This window comes from Leiobunum rupestre, chromosome 9, assembly GCF_980474605.1.
Source record: "Leiobunum rupestre chromosome 9, qqLeiRupe1.1.hap1, whole genome shotgun sequence".
Lineage (NCBI taxonomy): Eukaryota > Metazoa > Arthropoda > Arachnida > Opiliones > Sclerosomatidae > Leiobunum > Leiobunum rupestre.
Genome location: NC_143392.1, coordinates 33,616,384 through 33,638,590, shown reverse-complemented (window position 1 = coordinate 33,638,590; position 22,207 = coordinate 33,616,384). Strand labels below are relative to the sequence as shown.

Genomic DNA, 22,207 nt, shown 5'->3' with positions numbered 1-22,207 from the left:
TTACGTCACTTACAACTCCTTGACGAAATATGCGTCATCAACTTTACTGATGGGAAACGGAAGTTAGTGAGAATTCCTCGCGCGTTTCTGGCTTTGCCCGTGTCAAGTTTAGCTCGTGCCTGGCGATCACATGATTTCATTTCCATGGTAACCTTTTCAATAGCGCAAGGATTATAAGCATTTTTGCACTTTTGGGTCCGCTCATTGTACGTTCCGCGTGAAACAAGGTCTCATTGAATTTTTTTCAATGGAAATGTTATACAGAGGCATACTTATGAGTAATTATGTTACACATGGTAATACGCTTAGTTCGCCCTCTTTGGTGCAACTTTCATCATTATTTAAATAATCGCGAAATTTGAATTTAAAAAAGTCAAACGAATGAAAAAGAATGACGCTACTGGCAATTCTAAGTGTACCTCACACTAAAAATTGACATTTAACATTTTTTTACAGATAAAATATTATTTAAGGGGGAAGACTACAGTGGCCATTGTCTACTTTCGCGCTATTTCAAGCTGAACTCTTTTAATTTTGTATTTTAACTTATAAAATTAATATTTATGTGTAGAACAGCCTCTTTTTTAGTGCTTAAAATAATTTTGACAATTTTAAATTTTAAAGTAATAAAATTATTATGTTTTAATTCGGACCCCCGGAGCTGAAAAAGTTGGACAAGCGCCCAAACTACCCTTTAGTTAGGACCTTATATCTCGTTAACTATTAATATTAGAATTATCAAAATTATTTTAAGCACTAGAGGAAGGTTCAGCCTAATAAGAAAAATATAATTCAATTATGTAACTGTTAAAACAGAAACGTTCAGCTTGAACGAAAAAGAGGCTTTTACTGTATTCTTCCCCCTTAAAACATGCTAAAACCATAAAAAATATTTCAATTTCTAGGGATAAATCGAAAACGTACTAAATACGTATAAAATATTTGGAAACGTATTTTCGTACTACATAATCCGAAACGTACTAAAAAAGTACACCCCTACCGATCTTGATGTATAATATGAACGCTATCTATTCAAAAAGTGACAGCGAGTAGATCAAACCGACAAATGTATTAATCAATAATCAATAATCAATAATCAATAATCAGTCTTAACATTATGCAGGAATCCCTATCTAGTCATGCGTCATTCATAATTCCCATTCCATTATTATTATTTTGGGTTAAAAATTCCCCTTCCATCCTTATTATTTTGTGTTCATAATTTCCCTTCCATCCTTATTATTTTGTGTTATGATTCCCCTTCCATTCTTATTATTTTGGGTTCACAATTCCCCTTCCATCCCTATTATATTGGGTTCATAATTTCCCTTCCATCCTTAATATTTTGGGTTCATAATTCCATTTCCATCCTTATTATTTTGTGTTCATAATTTCCCTTCCATCCTTAATATTTTGGGTTCATAATTCCCCTTCCATCCTTATTATTTTGGGTTAATTATTCCCCTTCCATCCTTAATATTTTGGGTTCATATTTCATAATTCCCCTTCCATCCTTAATATTTTGGGTTCATATTTCATAATTCCCCTTCCATCCTTATTATTTTGTGTTATAATTCCCCTTCCATCCTTATTATTTTGGGTTCATAATTCCCCTTCCATCTTTATTATTTTGGGTTCGTAATTCCCCTTCCATCCTTATTATTTTGTTTTATAATTCCCCTTCCATTCTTATTATTTTGGGTTCATAATTCCCCTTCCATTATTATTATTTTGGGTTCAAAATTCCCCTTCCATCCTTATTATTTTGTGTTATAATTCCCCTTCCATCCTTATTATTTTGGGTTCATAATTCCCCTTCCATCCTTATTATTTTGGGTTCATAATTCCCCTTCCATCCTTATTATTTTGGGTTCATAATTCCCCTTCCATTATTATTATTTTGGGTTCAAAATTCCCCTTCCATCCTTATTATTTTGTGTTCATAATTTCCCTTCCATCCTTATTATTTTGTGTTATGATTCCCCTTCCATTCTTATTATTTTGGGTTCACAATTCCCCTTCCATCCCTATTATATTGGGTTCATAATTTCCCTTCCATCCTTAATATTTTGGGTTCATAATTCCCCTTCCATCCTTATTATTTTGTGTTCATAATTTCCCTTCCATCCTTAATATTTTGGGTTCATAATTCCCCTTCCATCCTTATTATTTTGGGTTAATTATTCCCCTTCCATCCTTAATATTTTGGGTTCATATTTCATAATTCCCCTTCCATCCTTATTATTTTGTGTTATAATTCCCCTTCCATTCTTATTATTTTGGGTTCATAATTCCCATTCCATTATTATTATTTTGGGTTCATAATTCCCATTCCATCCTTATTATTTTGTGTTATAATTCCCCTTCCATCCTTATTAATTTGTGTTATAATTCCCCTTCCATCCTTATTATTTTGGGTTCATAATTCCCCTTCCATCCTTATTATTTTGGGTTCATAATTCCCCTTCCATTATTATTATTTTGGGTTCATAATTCCCATTCCATCCTTATTATTTTCGGTTCATAATTCCCCTTCCATCCTTATTATTTTGTGTTATAATTCCCCTTCATTCTTATTATTTAGGGTTCAAAATTCCCCTTCCATCCTTATTATTTTGGGTTCACAATTCCCCTTCCATCCCTATTATATTGGGTTCATAATTTCCCTTCCATCCTTAATATTTTGGGTTAATAATTCCCCTTCCATCCTTATTATTTTGGGATCATAATTCACCTTCCATCCTTATTATTTTGTGTTCATAATTCCCCTTCCATCCTTATTATTCTGTGTTATAATTCCCCTTCCATTCTTATTATTTAGGGTTCAAAATTCCCCCCTTCCATCCTTAATATTTTGGGTTCATAATTCCCCTTCCATCCTTATTATTTTGTGTTCATAATTTCCCTTCCATCCTTATTATTTTGTGTTCATAATTTCCCTTCCATCCTTAATATTTTGGGTTCATAATTCCCCTTCCATCCTTATTATTTTGGGTTAATTATTCCCCTTCCATCCTTAATATTTTGGGTTCATATTTCATAATTCCCCTTCCATCCTTATTATTTTGTGTTATAATTCCCCTTCCATTCTTATTATTTTGGGTTCATAATTCCCATTCCATTATTATTATTTTGGGTTCATAATTCCCATTCCATCCTTATTATTTTGTGTTATAATTCCCCTTCCATCCTTATTAATTTGTGTTATAATTCCCCTTCCATCCTTATTATTTTGGGTTCATAATTCCCCTTCCATCCTTATTATTTTGGGTTCATAATTCCCCTTCCATTATTATTATTTTGGGTTCATAATTCCCATTCCATCCTTATTATTTTGGGTTCATAATTCCCCTTCCATCCTTATTATTTTGTGTTATAATTCCCCTTCATTCTTATTATTTAGGGTTCAAAATTCCCCTTCCATCCTTATTATTTTGGGTTCACAATTCCCCTTCCATCCCTATTATATTGGGTTCATAATTTCCCTTCCATCCTTATTATTTTGGGTTCATAATTCCCCTTCCATCCTTATTATTTTGTGTTATAATTCCCCTTCATTCTTATTATATTGGGTTCATAATTTCCCTTCCATCCTTATTATTTTGGGTTCACAATTCCCCTTCCATCCCTATTATATTGGGTTCATAATTTCCCTTCCATCCTTAATATTTTGGGTTAATAATTCCCCTTCCATCCTTATTATTTTGGGATCATAATTCACCTTCCATCCTTATTATTTTGTGTTCATAATTCCCCTTCCATCCTTATTATTCTGTGTTATAATTCCCCTTCCATTCTTATTATTTAGGGTTCAAAATTCCCCCCTTCCATCCTTAATATTTTGGGTTCATAATTCCCCTTCCATCCTTATTATTTTGTGTTCATAATTTCCCTTCCATCCTTAATATTTTGGGTTCATAATTCCCCTTCCATCCTTATTATTTTGGGTTAATTATTCCCCTTCCATCCTTAATATTTTGGGTTCATATTTCATAATTCCCCTTCCATCCTTATTATTTTGTGTTATAATTCCCCTTCCATTCTTATTATTTTGGGTTCATAATTCCCATTCCATTATTATTATTTTGGGTTCATAATTCCCATTCCATCCTTATTATTTTGTGTTATAATTCCCCTTCCATCCTTATTAATTTGTGTTATAATTCCCCTTCCATCCTTATTATTTTGGGTTCATAATTCCCCTTCCATCCTTATTATTTTGGGTTCATAATTCCCCTTCCATTATTATTATTTTGGGTTCATAATTCCCATTCCATCCTTATTATTTTGGGTTCATAATTCCCCTTCCATCCTTATTAATATGTGTTATAATTCCCCTTCATTCTTATTATTTAGGGTTCAAAATTCCCCTTCCATCCTTATTATTTTGGGTTCACAATTCCCCTTCCATCCCTATTATATTGGGTTCATAATTTCCCTTCCATCCTTATTATTTTGGGTTTACAATTCCCCTTCCATCCCTATTATATTGGGTTCATAATTTCCCTTCCATCCTTATTATTCTGTGTTATAATTCCCCTTCCATTCTTATTATTTAGGGTTCAAAATTCCCCCCTTCCATCCTTATTATTTTGGGTTCACAATTCCCCTTCCATCCTTATTATTAGCTAACAGTTTCTAAGATTGGGTTCCATATTTTAGTTTCAATTCGCTTATTGAACTGCTTCAAAAGAGCAATGAAGTTCGCGAGCTATTGCTTTGGGCAATGGTTTATAAATACCCGTCAGCCGTATAAGCACCGCCCGCAACGTTTCGCCATAGCCCACTACAGAATATAATGTATTCCAAATAATCATTCTAAGTAGAGTTATAAATTCCCGCATTACGATATTGTAAATTTGGGCGTTTAGAGTTAAATGTGTTGAAAATAATTCGTAGAAATGCAATAGCAGTCTTGACAGTGAGGAAATAGCTATTTTTTTGCTTCGTAGAGGGATTTTAAAACAAGGAACTAAAATGAAGTACGCTAGACAGTTTATAGCGCTTGTGGATAGCGTTTATTGAATTTCCAAAGCTTAATACTCGAGGATCTGTACAGGATGGTCTTTTGAGACTAGAGACCCAGTTATTTCTGTTCGATGGGGGATTTATTTACTTTTACTTCGTCCGTGATTGAAGAAAATTGAAAGCAGAATTGCTTTCGAAACAGTCTTTCCCTCGCGTTGTCCAAAGCTTTCGAACTTTTAAATGCAACTCCCATTTGGGACTAAACGTAAAACTTCACCATTTGCGGCAGTTTCTATCCTGGCTTTCTATTCTTATAAGAAATGTAAGACTGCCATTCAACCCACGATGGGTAAAATGATCCTGTACCAACCTCGAGGGATATATAAATCGATTTGAACGTCAACAAAATGTTGATTTCTCATATTTTTCACTCTCGAGGTCTAGTCGAGTCAAACCTACTGTCACTCGCGTAAAACAATTTTTGGCAAGTATTTCGTTGTCGGGTGGTAGCTCACTTCGATCTCCCTGTTCGGAAATGGAAGGGTCAAACGCCTTTATTGATAAAAATTGGCCATCGCGTTTCAATTTAGGCTGGAAAGAACTATAGAAGTTTGGCGTTTCCTCAGTATAGACCCGCTGTATCACGTCCGGCGAGCTGTATATTTTTGACCCGTACAGTAAAGAAAGCCATGATAGATGACGTCAATAAATATCGTTTTTCTCTTTTCTTTTAGGGGTCTCCATTCCCGAGGAGAAGTCACGTCAAGATGTATATCCCGCGACTCGAGCTACGCGGCTACCTCGCATGGCCTGGTGGTAGCGCTCCCCTCTCTTTCTCAATGAACCGATATCTAACAGCGGGTGACGCGCTCGGCCCGAGGATCCTGATACCGGAACAATTGGATTTCGCGCGGCTGGTGAGACCTCCTTTTCTTCTATTTTTAGGCTTCTTTTTCCGCCAACTAGACTCAGGGCACGACGTCTGTCGACTGCCGCGCGACGCTACTAGCCTACGTTTCGCCAACTGAGAAAATTACTCCTTTTTGATTTATAGGCTAGTTTAAAAGTCAATGCTACACGCTCGTTCCGTCTACTATAACGTGAAACAAATTTCCGGTATTATATTGGGTCTCTGTCTCAACTTATTTTTGGATCAGAAATTATTTCGGTTACCATCGCAGGCTCCCGCTGATTTTCCAAAATGAATTTAGGAAAATTACGTCATATAATGACTTACTAATACCAAAAGTGACATAATTACCAAAAGTGTGTCAATCGGACCTATTTCTGATGAATGTTACGAGCGAAATACAAGTTGGGAGGGGAGAAGGGAAAGTATGCCTTGGGGAGGGAAGGAAGTTAAAACCAACAAATAACGCCTCGTAGTGAGGAACGGAGGAACTAAGTAGCACTGTTCAAAGTTAGTGTATTTTTTGATTTTTCGTCGTTCTGTAAAGATGCTATCGCCATCTACCTACGATATAATACCATAGACTAAAAAAGATCCAGAAAGCTAGCGACAATAAATAGTCTTTTATGTTGTCGATCTCGAGTCGAGCATTCATTAAACCTTTAGCATACGAAAGTACAGGGATTGTCACACTTTTGGTAATTATGTCACTTTTGCTAATACTATTACGAGAAGGAAAATATTGTTCACTAGTAAATAAATATCGTTAATATCTTGTATATTTGAAGGTATTTCTATCCTACTTACCCCCTTATGGCCACTATGTTAATGAAATATCTCATAACGATTTCTCGTGAAAGTAGTGCTACCAATTGAATATTTTTATTCCCTTCAAAACTAAGCAATCAGTGTAATCACACGATAAAATAAATTTTTCTGAATTTAGTCAAAGATGAGAAAACCTTTTTCCGATGACAGCTAGAAGTTCTAAAGGTGATATCCTAAGTAGCTACAAAATAACTTAGCCATCTTGTCACTTACTTTTTACATCTCCGAGGGGACTAGGAGTTTTACAATCACCGTGTCTGTCTGTCTGTCTGTGGGTCTGTCTGTGGGTCTGTCTGTCTGAGCTGCGAACGCGCACGTATTTTCGGGGCAAAGTGTAATCACTGCTTTCGCAGTTTCTTGGAATTTGGGAAAAGCTTTTTCCAAAAGAGCCCTCTTTTTGTCACTGGGTGTAGTATAAATTGTTTTCAATTTGCGTTAGTATCGGGCATGATTCGAACCCGAGCCCTCCTGCACGACAGGATACATGTTACCTTCAATGAGAATTAGAAACTCTTCCGGGGATAGGTATATTTTGGCTTGCCAACTTGTTTTAGTTAGAGCTGCGAGAAATTTGGGATTTATTATCCCGCGTGCTAAAACTATAATAAAGCTCTGTCTCGTACTTAAAAGCAACATTTTATATTCTTAGTTATGATTTCCTTTATTGTTAAAAATATCTTGTGGACTATTAAAATAACACCCCTTTTTTTCTGAAGGTAGTTATTTTCGAATTAATCATTATTTAGCCAAAGTAAGCCTCGTTTTCACTTTTAGCCTTAGCTAATCAAATAAACTATTTTCTACGATTTCTTGGAAGTTCCAAAGACAATTAACTGTCCTTAACGTAATGATTTCTATGATCATTAGCGAAATAGACTATCACGAAGAAATCAGCGTTGGAAAATAGGCAGTGTTATATCTATTATGTTGTTACGATACTTGTAGTATTATCCTAATGGATGCTGGCAAAGTAACCTACGAAAAGAAACGCCTATTTTGGTGGTTACTCTTGGGATACATTTATCTCGATCTAACAGCAAACTTAAAAACAAGGTCTGTGTTTTGTATATGTCTATCTGCTAAACGAAACGTAAGAAAATAACCTAATTTGATTGTCCTTATAATATTGGATAAAATCGCAGCGCCCGAAAAAGATGGGCAAGATGACCGTGGAATAAGACCAGACGAGTCATTTCCGATGACGCAAAGTTCATCCTATAATAACCGCTTCTGTAACAGCGTCCGAAGAGAGGTAGCGATGGACGCTGCGACTCGGATGAAAGGATTTTCCTTTTCCTATTTCCATTTCGAGACAAAATGGCAGATTAAGATTGCTTCCTGACGTCGTCTTTCTTTGTATTCACTTCCGCTTTATCTTTCTGCCCTATTTAACCGAATTGCCTCCGTTACTTCGTATCCATCCGCGAAAGAAGTACTCTCCTAGCAAAGGTGAAGGGCGAAGTTGGGTTTGCTTCCGGTTTTGGCATTTTATAGAGATTGCTCGAGGGAAATTATATGACATTTAAATGTATGCCGCAGTACCAACAGTAAATAAATAAATTAAGGTAATGCTTTAAAGGAATATTCTTAAAACGCATCTCAAGATTACATAAAAGGTAGAATCGTAAGAACAGAAGTATATACCTCAGTGTAACAAGGGAAGTAGGACCACAAAAACAAACGTTAAAAATATAAATAAACACGGCCCAAGGATATTTATTTCATGTGTTCACCCGATTTGGGTACATTTGTTAGAATTTCATTCATCCGAACGGTGGTACAAATGTCCGAATGATCATTTGTCCGAATGCCGGAAAACAGGATCGGATGTTCGAAAACTTATTTCATTTGCCCGAAAAATTTCGTTTATTCCCATTCGACCGAAATCCCATTCGACCGAATCCCATTCGACCGAAAGAATTTTAAAATGTAGCCCAATTGGCGGGGTGATTTGGTATTTTATTTATAAGGTATGTACTATCGAAGATCCATGTTTAGGTTAGGTTAGGTTAGGTTAGGTTAAAAATAGCAATTTGTATCTTTCTTTTTATTAAGACGGAATAAATAATTATTATTGATGTATAAATACCCTCCTTTATAAGCTATCCGCTCCATTGCAAACGACTTCAGTAACTAAATTGAAAACATAGCAAAAGCCCATTTATATAGCAGCGTTCGGTCGAATGGGACACATAAAAACCGCACGTTTCGGCGGAATTCGTTCGAATGGGACACCTCAAAAACCGCCTTCGGTCGAATGGGACTAAAGCAAAAATTTACCACAACTTTTGTTGGTGATTTAGTCGTTCAATTTATGTTAACTTTACTGGCGAATTTCATTTGTTCGAATAATCGTTTGTCCGTTTTTTCGAACATTAGGAATTGGTTGTTTGTTTTAAATATTGTTAATATAAGAAAATAGTAACATTAACGTGAACCTAACCAAACCTAACCTAACCTAAAATATATGTAGTTTTTTATTTTAAATTCTTGCACTAAAAAAATCCGGACCAAAAAAAAACAGCAATAAGAAATACTAATTTAGCGACAGAATTCGGACAAGTGATGCTACCGATTCGGACGAATGAAACAAACAAGTTGTCCAATTCGAACAATTGAAACATTTGTTATTTCGGCGGTTCGGACGAATGTAATTCGAACAAATGCACCTACCCCGTTCACCCAATCACGGCTGAAAATTCATCGTCCGATGACGTAAGATGTAAACAAACCACTGCCTATGGATATTTACTTATTTATGCACCGAATTCCCCTTTTTGTAATAGGTATTTGTTTCAAGCAAGTATCATTAGATGGATATGAAGATGAATACTTCTTTCGTAAGAAATATTTTATATACTTTTGATAACGTCACTTTTTGGGTATATAAATAAAAAATTAGTCAGTATCGATTTTTTCCCCATAAATATTTCAGATGCTATATTTAGCTGGTACGTATATTTATTTTCCTGATTGTTCGCTCTGAACTAGCCAAAACACTGCCGCTTTTTTTGGCCTATATTTTTGGAATTTCACTTTTATTTAAATAGAATTTGAATTTAACTTCTTTAGATTTGGTTTTCTCTTTCAATATTTATTGCAGTCCTATTTTTGTAAGATTGTAGGTTAGAATGTTATAAAAATAAAATATCTAACAGCTAAGAAATATGAAATAATTTTTTACCATAAGTTTATAATTACATTTAACATAAGTGTGTCAGTTCTCTATCTTTAGTGTTAAGCCTTTAATCAGAGCCATTTCTAGAATAACCAAGCATTTGCGTTGGAGCTCAGACTAAGCCATTAGGCTTAATCGCTCGTCCTCATAATGGATGCGTGCAGAGAGCCGCGTCAAGGCGTAATGGTTTTTAAGTTACGTATTTTTCCGACTAGAGGCGCTTATATTTCAGAGTAATTATATCGACCACCTTAGCACACTTATAGATAACGTATTTATATACCCATGGTTTTACTAAATCGACCGCGTTGGTCTTTTAAACCTTTTAAAACTCGATATTTTAAGTTGGAAAATTCCAAAATCCTTTAATCCATTTAAAGAATACACGGCAGATGGCGGTAAAGTCGGGTGCTTCCAAAATCAGGAACCGGAAGTTGCGTTTATTAACGCCTAGCTATAAAAGAATGCCCGAACGGGGCTATTGTTAAAACTTGTTCCCTTCCTCTCTGAAGTTGCGAACAGCGAAAAACGGACGCTCTCCGTAGATTGTAAATGGCGAAAGAGCATAGCTTCAGAATTGAAAAGCACCCTTGATGAGTTTGGCGGCCAGCGAAGTGAAAGAGCTGAAATGTCGTGCTTTACTTCGCCGCGTGTTCTTCTTTCGCAAAAATTAGGATGTGTAGGTGTCGCTCTAATCGGAAATGGGTCATTTGGACCACGTCATCTAGTCTGCCCGTCGTTCGCGGACGAGTGCTTTGACGCTTAAAATTGTCCTCAACCCAAACTCCCAGCGTTTGGTTTTTAACAGTTTTTAGTAAAAGGAAGATTCATTTTAATGTAATTTTTATTGCGTGTGAGTGAAGGGACGGATTTAAATTACGCGTTTAAAAAATGGGAATAATGGTTCCTGCGGTTAATGTTGGTTTTCGAGATTCTCTGGCTTTTACGTTCGCGCCGTCAAACCGCGATACCCGTTTAAGTGCTCGGCATTCGATTAATTTTTATCCATGAATAAAATATGCTCAGCGATATTTAAATAATATTTATTTAAATATCCAATAGATGAATTAAACTTGTAAAATGTTTAAATAATCGAAAGTGAATAAGCCTATTATTTAAATAAAACACACAATTATTTAAATAAATACCACTTCTATTCAAATAAATGCTTGGTTGCGTAAAAAACATAATTAAATAAGTTAAAATGATATTCTTTTTACCAACGTTTTTTAAATAAATCGGAAAATTTGTGGATAATGAACACAACCCGTTTCACTTTTTTTCTCGTTCGCCCTCTTCAATTACGACATCGAAAAGATATAAAGGAGAATTCGTATAAGATTTTCTGAATTTTGGAAATTATTTTATACTGTTAAAAGATCATAAGTAACATTATGAAATATAATTATGGAACATTCATAATTTTATGATATATTTAGCTTCTTCAGTAGGGAAAAAATCCAATTTACCAACGAATTAATTTCTACAGTTAATTACTTCCATCAAGAAGATGATCATATTATTTATTAAGCAGGAATCCATATCTCTACTTGGAATGCTTATCATGGCGTATTGCGTATGGTAAGATCACTCTGACGGCTTTAGCCCCGCCTACGAGAAAAAAAAATCCCCTCTGCGCGCGCTCCCCTCTCACGTTGTTGTGTGTTAAGTTAACATAGTGAGGTCAAAAAACCGTCAGCCACATCGAGAGGAAAATCTGCCGCGATAAGCATTCCAAGTAGAGGTATGGATTCCGGTATTAAGCTATTAAATTTTAATTTTAATTATTTTCTAGATTTCACCTGGATTATTATATTATTTGGGCTTTTTAGTGGTACATTTAATATTAACACAAATTAGTATTAATAAAGTAAACATTAATATAATCATATCTCAGTATAACATAATATAGAAATTTTTCATTCATAATATCTACCGCACATAATAGTTGAAACTTTACAACGCTAAACTTTGAAGAAAAAAAAACATATTTTCATGTCCTATGAAAAATAGCAATTATGATTTTTATATAGCAAAACATATATATACGTAACGATACTATTACACATTAGGGCAAAACGGCTTTATCAACAAGCTTGAAAATTTACATGGATATTCTTCGGAATATTGGGGTTTGTATTTTGATAATTATTTGGATTTTAATTAAATTTAAGGAACTGAAAACTAATTTTAATGATCATTTTTGTAAATAAAATACAGTAGATTTGATCGTTCTACCACTGCCAAAAAATTTGCATTATTGTTCTGATCTGATTGGTTTTATTTCGTAGTCCATCAACAATCAATAATTATTAATAAAATGGCCGACGTAAGCTCGATTAATTTTTAAACTAAACGAGGAATCTAAGCCTATAATCTTTTTTTAAAAAAAATTATACTACTTGGGGGTGTTATTATTAAAAGGCATGACTTGGTAAGTACGCCATTTGATATCTCAACCGCTGTGATGAAAGTTATGCGTTCGAAACCCTCCGGAAAAATTTTGCTTTTATAGAACTATTTTGTAGTCCATGTGTTAATTTTTCAGTGAAAAATGCCGTAGCTTGAAAATAATTGTTAATGGTTTTTGTCTACTCTAATAAAAATTAAAAAATAACCAAAATTATTATTATTGTTCAAAATTGAACACAGATGGAAATACCGTTCTGTAGCTCCATCAGTCCATTAGTAAAAATAAAAAGGCAATACATGCGCGTTAAATTGAAAGATGTAGCAGTAAAGGTGAGTTGGAATCCTTATGTGAATAAAAGATTTAGATCCGTTATAAGAACAAGACTTTATTAAATAAAATTTAGTTTTTTAGTATAAAGGTAAATGTAGAAATATATGAATTAAGAATTGTTGGTATTTATTACTAACGTAAGATTACCAACCTACGAATAAAAATTGCTAACAGAAAATTTAACAAAATAATGTAAGAAGATGGGAGCAAATTCCCAATTTGAGTACGGAGATTAGGGGATTTAACACCGTGCTAACTCTTTGCCCCGTGACGTCATCTGCGAACACCGTGCTAACTCTTTGCCCCGTGACGTCATCTGCGAATACCGTGACAACTCCTCTCCGTGAACAAAGTTCATTCACCATTTTCTAAGTAACGTAACAAGTATTCGAACCTACCCTCAAATTTCATAGAACTTTAGAATTATAAAATGTATTTAAAAAAATAAACATTTATTTATCGTTTTACCATTAGAAAATTTATAGCTCTATTTTCAAAGATATAAATAAGTACTCAAATCTGATTATAACTGAAAACATTTGTCTATTTAAGTATTAGGTTAAAACAAAATATTATAAAATGTTACGTCACATTCGGCCGGCTCCCTTGTAGGAACGTCCCTTGTAAGGAACGTCTCTGATAAGGATCGTCCCTTGTATGGAACGTTTAATTAAATGTTGTAAGTCGGAAAATTTTCCTCAAAATGACCGAGGCCTGTTTTCCGGAAAATTTTCCATATTTTTCCGAAAAAAATAAAAAGTTTTCATCCCATGATTAGTCTAATATTGTTTGCAAATTTAAATAAAGCGGCATTTTCGCCTATTTTTTTTTCGAATCTAAAAGTAAACTAAACCTCTAGACTAGCTTTAAACTGATTAAAGGGAATATAACCTGCAACGCAATCTTTAGGGAAGACCTCTTAGGGCCTGGTGCAGAGACGTTTTGCGATTCCTGTTAATTTTAACACGATCGCAATTTAGCGATTCAGATTTGGCGAGCTGTTTATTTGGCGAGCTGTTTATTTGGCGATCCTCGCAATCGAAATCGCGGTGCAGAGACGTTTTAGCGATTCCTGTTAATCGGCGACGCTGTTATTTTTCCAAATTTTTTTAACCAAGTAACGGACCAATGGGAGAGCTCCATTTCTGACGCAAAAAGCTATCACGTGGTTATGTTTGGTTTGTATTTTGACGATGAAATCCTGGCTCTTCTAATTAATAATTTCCTAACTCTAATTATATTATTAGGTTTTATAATTTTTATAGTTAAATCCGTTATTTTATTAAAATAAATTTATATAATATAGCCACGAAGGGAAAGCAAAACAGTTTCTGAAGAATGAGAGGTTATCCAAAATCTTTTTTAAAGCCTTAAATAGTGCATGAAAATTAGTTTCTTCTGATTATATCATTTTCTTACTCTTATTATTTATTAGATTGGTTGCATTTATTACACAGTTTAATGGTTTTGTTATTTTAAAGATATATTTTTATAATATGGTTGGTACATCAATAAAATAACGAATTAAAAAAAGATTCATTACTATTATAAGCCAACATTTTCCGAAAATGATTCTCTGTTAGAAAATGAGCCGTATCATTTGGTTTTTAGGAAAATATTTATTTAAAAACTTAGCTGATAGCAATTAAAATAAAACTAGTTATAACATAAATCAATAAATAAAAAAACCAATTTCACGAGGTTACAAAAAATGGTAATTGTCTAAAGCAATTTCTAGCGAAATATCCTATATTGATCACACGTAAAACAATGGTCCTAGTATTTGATAAAAGTTGTTGTTCTACCTAATTATCTGGCATTTACATAGCCTAATCCAGGTATAAATTGTAACAAATGATATAAGCGTGTAGAATTAACTGACGAACACTTTTAAGGTAATACATCAAATTATTGGCTCGGTAAGCTCTTGATGTATGCCAAATAAACTTGAATATTCCAATACATCTTTTATCGCAACTCCCTAGTCTACCTGAGGAAAGGTTTCTTCTCGGTAGATGAATTGGTATAAACGCTGGTTGATAGCTTAAGATCCTTGATACACTGAACCAATTCACCATGTCATTACCGACTCATTAGTTAAAACCCACTGCATACAGTACCAGCAAATAAGGATCTATAAATAAACCAAGGCTTTGAATACACCCAAAGTAGTAGTGTATAAGATTCCCTATTATAATTTATTCTTACCTGTAAAATTTGTAAGAGTGGCTGGCTTATTTTAGTGTTTCGTAAATCGTGATTGTGGTTAGGCCTTGGCTCAGACAATAATTCGACAAAAACATTTTTCGGGAAGCGATAATGAGCTAGAAACTCAAATTTTAATAATTTAAAAGATTCTGACCTATCGTGTTGTAAAATTTATCTTATTAAAGTAGGTAAAAAGCGTTTACTTCTCAATTTATTTCCCGAGCTCTTTATGTAATACAATCTGCCATTATTTTTGCGAGCTTTTCGGCGGCTAGCGACTGCCCAAGACCACTCGCAAAATAAACAGAGCGACTTCCTGTTATTTTTGCGAGCGAGATGTCTCTGCACACCGATTCGGCGCGAAGTTCGATAGCACGCGCGTTTTCTGTTAATTTGGCGATGAATCGCAATTTGGCGATTCTTAAAAATGTCTCTGCACCGGGCCCTTAATTTTTTCAAATTTCCCTGAAGAGTGGCGCCAGACATTTTTTAAGCCAAAGGCAAGAGCGGCCAGAGCTGCAAACGTTGGTGTTCCCCACCAAATACCTGAGGTTATATTCCCTTTAACAATATCGTAGATTCTTGGTCCATGTTACGAAGCTAGCGCATACTTTTTAAAACTGTGTTGGTTTTGACTGTCGCCATCTGGTGACTGACGTGGTAACCACAAATGGTTGCCACCCGTAAACCGCGTTTGGATTAAAAAAAATACATCTAAATTTTAGCCAAGTGTACAAGACCAATGTTTTCCCTATCAGCCTATATATAGCGGCCTTTCGAAGTAAGTGAGTAAAATATATGTATAATTAAATATTAATTTAAATTAATACTGGGTTAATGGTTACTTAAATATTAGATGGAAAGTACATTGTCTATTTTACATAAAATTTTTACTACGTTTTACATTAAATACATTATAATTACGAAGTATGCCTGTTTTTCCCAATTTTCCTACGATGAATTAAAAGAGCGCCAGAGAGCTTCAAAGTGTGGCCTACTAGCCTAACATTAAGGTTTGGGTTCATATGATAGGTAAAAAAGTACTTTGTAAACAAATCGAGGTAGCCAGCGTAAAAAAAGTAAACTTAAACAGTATTTAAAGTCCCTACTGCTTGGTTTTGCGCTTGTTTCAGCCTACTTCCAGCGGATAGTAGGCCACACTTTGAAGCTCTCTGGCGCTCTTTTAACTCATCGTAGGAAAATGGGAAAAAAACAGGCATACTTCTCAACTAATGGCTTTAAAAGTCGCATGATGACTTAGGCCTAAGGTGGTGCCTTGGGTATTAGCCTAGCTGATTATTATTTATTATTACTCACCTCCTACAGCTCCTGAACATTTTTGCATAACCTTTTGAAACACCCTGTATATAGGCTGAGAAGGAAAACAGTACATAGGATTATTTTTGTACACTGGTCTTGTACACTGGGTTAAAATTTCGATGTATTTTTTTAAAGTGTTGGTTGCACGACATTTTAGCTATTTCTAATTAATGATTCATTAGAAAGAGCAAGCACCGAAAATTTCATCAAAATCGGTTAAGCGGTCTTTGAATTACAATAATAAGAAGTCGGAATGGTGGAAATCGAGTTTTCCGGCGAATTTCCAGACTTCTAAAATTCTTCTCGGCATGACGTCAGAAAATGCGAAGCGTATCATTGGCTAATTGTCTGTAATACATTTCTTTACATCTGGTATTAAAAGCGGGTTGATTTCACACCCAGGAAAAAGTCCTACGCGGTAGTAATTGAAAAACGATATGAAACCAAGGATTCTATATGTGTAGGAGGATATGAGGCGACCCGTAAAACCTGTACAAAAAAACTGCCGGCAGCATCGTCGCGGTTAAGAGAGAGCAAAAGTACATTTAAAATGCGACTAGTTGTTTCGATTCCCTCAAGGTCAAATATCGGTGTATTGAAAATGGGCGCGATTCTTTAAGACACTATTTTAGAAAGGATGATTATGTTTTAATTAAAGTAGAGTATATTAAGATGTAAAAAATGTATTAATTCATTTTTTAAGTCTGACACTTTTTTGATTAGACGTATTTGGCGATTTTTTTAATTGCAGACCGAACAGAAACGAGATATTTGGCCTTGAGGGACTTTAAAAATTTAAATCTGCCTTGAATCAACTGCGCATGACCGGCCTCAATCATCGTCAGGTTTTATATCATGCCACATATCCTCTTACACATACAGAATCCTTGATGAAACCGAAGGCTCCTTGTAAATTCTTCTTAAAACGACGGGACGCGCGCGCCGCGTGGCGCGCGCGTAAAAAAAAAATCCGATAATCAGCCTAATATTATGATTAAAAACCTGTGGTTTGAAAACTTCTACAAGTAAACAGAATCCCTCCACTTCAGTTCCTTCTATTTTAGGAATAAAACTACAGCTTTAATTTGCCCGAAATTGCTCGTGTTTCCACTGGTCTGTGGTGCCTAGGAGCAACAAACACAAGGAGAACGCAGCTAGCCTTTAAACACGCTAACGAAGGGTTGTGTTCGAATTTCATTGGACGAGCGTCATGAGCCTTTATGCTGAACGTTTTACGGGCGGGGGGGAGGAAGACAATTTCAAAATTTTCCCCATCCGACGGCAGCAGGCGCTAAATCATCTAGCCAATGAAAAATGTACACAAGAAAATCCACGACTTTTGACGGGTTGCGTTCTCCTTGTGTGGGGTGTTGTGTTTGTTGCGTTATTTTATTTAATTTTAATTTAGTTTATTACTCGAAGATCTATTTGATCCGAGTTTCGCGTTTTTTGCTCGAAGACCTATTGGGTATGAGTTAGTAGTAAGTTTTTTAATTTCTTCAAATTTGTTTAGGATTTAGCTATATTATCCCTTTTAATTATGGACTAATCTACTTTTTCGCGTATTTTATCATCTGTGTTTGTTGCTCCTAGGTGGTGCTACGTAGGAGAGAAATTCGCCGAAAATTCCAGGATTTTGGGGAGCGAAAAAGGTCAGTTTCGGACTTAGGCTTGGAAATTGGTTTCGACAATGACATTTTTGGAAAGAGAACGTCCTGGGCTTCAAAACAAGCCCGCATTCATTCGTTTTTATTACTATCGATTTTTCGTGCAACCAACCCTTTAAGTCAAAACGCGGTTTAGGGGTGGCTATGAAACATAAAAAACTACTCTAAATTGCAAAAGTATCTCTTGACTTCAAATTTCTTGCTTGAATATACATTTATAACATTCATTTTTCGCTGAAGAATCCCAAGATTAGAAATCATATATTAAATTTATTCAAAAACAAAACAAAACCGGTATTTCGAAAGATAAACAAAACCTGCTATCCAATAATGACTTTGGGGGTATATACACAATACGGTTAAGCTTTCTCTAATCGCGAATAACGTCCATCCTCGAGGCATTCAGCGCCTCACGTGGAAGAAGAATGAAGCAGGAAACAATTTCGGCCCGGCGAGAACAAATGAAGAGGAGGAAAAGAGAAAGAAAAATTTTACCCGAATTGGGAGAAGTTTTAGAGCCAAAAAAAAAAATCCCTTTTCTCGGTTTTTTATATTTTTTATTTTTGGTTGTAGCTAAGAAACAACGGAATCGGGAAAGTGATGAAAAAAATACAAAGGCTGATATAGTAGCCATTGTTTTACGCTGATGTTTTTGAGCTTCTAGTTTTGCCACCTCACTTCCTCTCCTTGATTTCTTGTAGCATCGTATCGATTATAGATTGTTCAATATTTCTTTTTCTCTTCCGGTAGGGATGTACGCTCTATAACGAAATCAGAGTGATCCTATTTCCATTCAACTCTCGCTGTGTGTGGCTAGTTCTACGTTTTTTTCGCTTCTAGCTTCCGAAACTGGGAAATTCCGAAATACAGTGTTCTCTGTTTCATTTATTGAAAGGACTAAAGATTAGGATTTTGTTTCGTTTTTTATTTGGAATGTCTTATTTTATGATTGACACGTATGTTAGAATTTACAAGCAGAGTTTGTTTTGAGGTAGTGATTGAATAAACTAGCTCGCGCCATTCGTACTAAAATTGGGCGTTTCGAAAACTCACACCATAAGTCTATAATATTGTTTCATAAGTTTGTCACTTTGGGGAATATTTTACTGAGAGCTAGTAACGGAGTGACGTCATCAAAATAATAAAATCTCCCCCTAGCGAAGCGCTGTCAAAGGCTACGTGTGACGCGTTAGCAAGCGGACGCAAAACGGTGATGATGTCTGTCTTGGTAATAGCAAAAGTGACATAAGACCCAAAAGTGTGACAACTCTACCTTTGCGTCCGTTAAAATATTTACTGAGAGCTAGTCTCACTATAGACTACATAACCTACTAGTTGGAATAGTACTAGCAACGTTATATTTAGTCTATGGTCTGGCGCGATTTTATCTCTTCGATTTATCCTCCCGTAGAAATATGTTCTAAAACGCCTCACTTGGCGGCGCTGAAGTGGAGGAAATTTCAAATTTTGATGACGTATTTTCAACCCCCTCTCCCACTCCCTCTTTTTACTTCGCGACAATCTCTCATTAAACGGTGTTGGTCCATTTGATCGAAAAATATGTGATCGACAGTCGATCATTATACGTTGCAATTGATCGAATCCCATTTGTCATTTGTTTCATAAGATCGAACCTTCAAATGATCGAATACTATTTGATCGAATTCAAAAGTATTTATAGTACCAGTTGGTATGTTTTTATTTTACCGAATGTCAATATGAAGTGCAGAAGGAATAATGATGGAATAATTCATTGCTTAAGTGCAGTAGGAATAATGATGGAATAATTCATTGCTTTAACTGTATTAAGCCACAAAGATGAAGAGATTTTTACTTTATACACTATATGATGGAATTTTTTATGACATCGACGATAACGGCCCGTTGTTTTTGATATATATAAATAGGGTCAGGTTAGGTTAGGTTAGGTTAGGTTAGGTTGATGTACGCGCGCCGTAGTTTTACCCTACAGTAGCTTTCGATCAAATGCCGTTCGATCAAATGCAATTCGATCAAATGGAAATTCGATCAAATGGGACCCATTCGATCATTTGGGAATCGATCAAATAGACTCAAACCCATTAAACATTATTCCGTATTAACACACTTTTGGGTCTTATGTCGCTTTTGGTAATAGCTCTCAGTGAAATATTTAAATTTATCACCTCAAGGCGATTTCTTAGTTTAAACCGTTGAAGACAATTGGCCTTTTCAGTTTTAATATGGCCACGTAGCGGCCAAAGCGCGAAGTTCATAAGCTGCTGTATTTTCGTCTACTAAGCAGGCGATAATTTTCAAAACTTTTGCTCAGCAGACGAAAATCCAGCAGTTTATGAGGTTCAACCGTTGGCCGCTACGTGGCTCTATGAAAACTGAAAAGTCTAATTACTTTTAAATCTACTATAATATCTGTTCATAAAAATAATGTATTTATGTACTTTTTCATATTTTGGTTCAATTGAAAATATGTTTATTATAGTTCACGATTACATTTTGACGCTAGGCCTCGGTTAAATTCGAGACTCCAAGACTCTAATAGCAACGGCAGTTATTTAAAACACTAGGTGCCCTTGAGATACTACTCAAGAACCATCACTCGCTTTAAAAGAGTTGTGTCCGATACAAATGAAACTCGCGAGACAATTGAAAGTGCTGTTGACAGCATACTGCTGGTCTTTGGAAGGGAAAACAGTCTTTGTGAAATCGTCGTAGAAACGTGGTCGCGATAAATATTCAGCGTTTCATCGATGACGTTACATTGTTGGTCATTAGTAGTCATCACAAGGGTCGAATTATAAGACCCTAAGCACTTTTATAACTCAAAATATAAACAACACGTGCTTATTTTGCCTAATTCCCTTGTGTATCTTCCCATTGCGCCGAATCCCATTCGACCGAATTCCGCCAATGTTTTTGATGAAATTAGCCCAAGGCGGGTTTTGTATTTTTCTAATCGACCGACGCAATATTCACAATTGAGCGACCGCAAAAAAAAATAGTTTTTCTTTCTACTCCTTTTGATTTTTTACGGAAGCGTTTTAATATATTTTAGGTTAGGTTAGGTGAGGTGAGGTGAGGTTAGGTTAAGTTAGGTTAGGTTAGGGTAGATTAGGTAACACTGCATGCTGTTCTAACAGATGCTGAAACGGATAAAACCGAATCCTAAACCCGGGAAGTGCGGGTTTTTCGGTCGAATGGGACAATCCCATTAGACCGAATCCTAAATCCGCCAAAGTGCGGTTTTTTCGGTCGAATGGGATTCGGCGCAATGGAACAGATTCATTCCTTGCCGTCATATTTTATGGTCGTTTTATTATTTGTTTTGTTGTGCGTCCGGCTACTGGAATTAACCGTCAATACTTTTGAAAACACTTAACTTTGGTAATTTGCGAAGCGATATTGTTTCTAGTGCGTTTTATAGCGTAAACCTCTCTTCTTATTGTCTTACAGTTGGTGGGGTACAAAAGTAAAAACGCCAAAAATAAATAAAATCGTTTTGTTATTATTGTAAAAACAGTTACTCTGTTACTGTCCTCGTGTCCTTACTTTACGACACATAAACTAAAATCGATTACCTTGCTTTGTTCAAACATCTATTCTTTTTATGTAATTTTATAAAAGATTACACTCATTGTACCGCCGACTGAAATCTGGGGTATCTTATGTCAAGATAACGTTTCCATTACTCTGCCTACGAATCGCAAGCATAAAAAAGATAATCGAAATTTAATTTATCCTTATACTCGAAATTTCGATCCTCAAGAAAAATTGTCCTTAGCAAGGAGCAAACAAAAACGTTTTATGATAAAGTCTGGGTAATGGGGTAAAAACTGTCCTTAAAGATATTATACAAAAAGCGGTTCTTTGAACTGATAAAACGGTGTTTATTTTTTTAAATTGTACTGCTAACAAGGGACAGATATTAAAATTATTACGCGAGACTTGCTTTACAAAGCAACAATCTCAATGAAATAATAAGATTTTTTAATTATTTATCTGAGTATTTCTGTGGAATTTTAATTTATTAGCCAAGAAGGCAGGAATCGAGTATAGGAATAAACAGTAAACTTATCGGTTTACTTGAATGAGGATCAATAATAATCCTTATTTGTTTTAGTTTTTGGTATTCAATTTGACATATAAATATAAAATTTTAATATTAATTAAATAATTAATGATTACTCTTTTGTGAGTTTTATCCCTTATCAAAATCGAAGCTGATTTTAAAAACTTATAAAAGAAAAGTTTTAAGCTGTCACAGTTCCATATTCATCCTTATTTCCACCTTAATTCGTGCTTGGTTTCGACCTTAAAGAAGGCTTATTTACAATTGTAGAATGTAGATATGAAAAAGTTTTAAACACGTGCCAATAAAATAAACTCAA

At 35.0% G+C, this 22,207-nt stretch overlaps 1 protein-coding gene across 1 annotated transcript in view; it reads right to left on the bottom strand.

Moving 5' to 3' along the window:
- The window catches only part of LOC149927197 (sodium-dependent neutral amino acid transporter B(0)AT3), a 98,944-nt gene that overhangs the window by 23,108 nt on the left and 53,629 nt on the right, over positions 1–22,207 (bottom strand). The gene's annotated exons all lie outside the window — the stretch shown is intronic.